Genomic DNA, 888 nt, shown 5'->3' with positions numbered 1-888 from the left:
TATTGCTAGGAGAATTGTTCTTGGGGCCTTAATTTTAGGGGAAATAGAGTTTTTTCTTTAACATGCGACCTGTGTGGAGGCCATACTTGCTGTAGTTCAGCCCCGTCAACCTACTCGAGGGATGAACGGAGAGAGAGGGATCAGAATCAGAAATATCAGCATTGGATGTGTTTGGCTGCTTTCCATTGGCGCAAACATTCTGAATTGTTCGGAAATTGGATCAGCAATTCAGGATGTCAGCCTCTTGATTTTCTCCTTGTTTGTCATTTCCTTCTGCAGTCTTTCTGTTCTCTGCGTTCTGATTCGTCCAGGGCCAGGGGAACAGGGCGGGGACAGGGGAAGAGTTGACCAATCAAAGCAGAGGGCTTTCTACACCATCATGGTCATACTGGTAGTGCTGTTGTTGGAATGCTGTGGGAATCTGGCTATGCTTGTTTTTAATGAGTCGAGAAAAGGGGATGAGTGTATGATGGGGATTTCTTTTTTGTGGTTAAATCTCCCCAGCAGTCTGGTGTTACCTCTGCTGTTTCTACACAGAGCAGGGACATTGGCATGTTGTGTGAATGACACCTAACAAGTATGAGGATTAGATTTCCATTAAATCACTCCAGATTCAAGGAAACAAATGCCTAAATATACTGTACATCTTCTAGTTTGATCTCCACCTGCTGCTGGGAAACATATCTGTCTCTTTAGCTGCTCCACATTCTTTACTTGCACCAATACTGGGCAACAAATTTACACCATCTTAAAGAGCTCAAATTATGCTAATTTTTAAGTTCATAATTGTATTTTGAGGTTGTACCAGAAAAGATTTACATGGTTTCATTTTCAAAAAACACCATATTGTTGTTGCACTGCACATTGCTGCAGCTCCTCTTTTCACCC

This window comes from Etheostoma spectabile, chromosome 19 (assembly GCF_008692095.1).
Source record: "Etheostoma spectabile isolate EspeVRDwgs_2016 chromosome 19, UIUC_Espe_1.0, whole genome shotgun sequence".
Lineage (NCBI taxonomy): Eukaryota > Metazoa > Chordata > Actinopteri > Perciformes > Percidae > Etheostoma > Etheostoma spectabile.
This window is presented reverse-complemented; position numbering follows the sequence as displayed.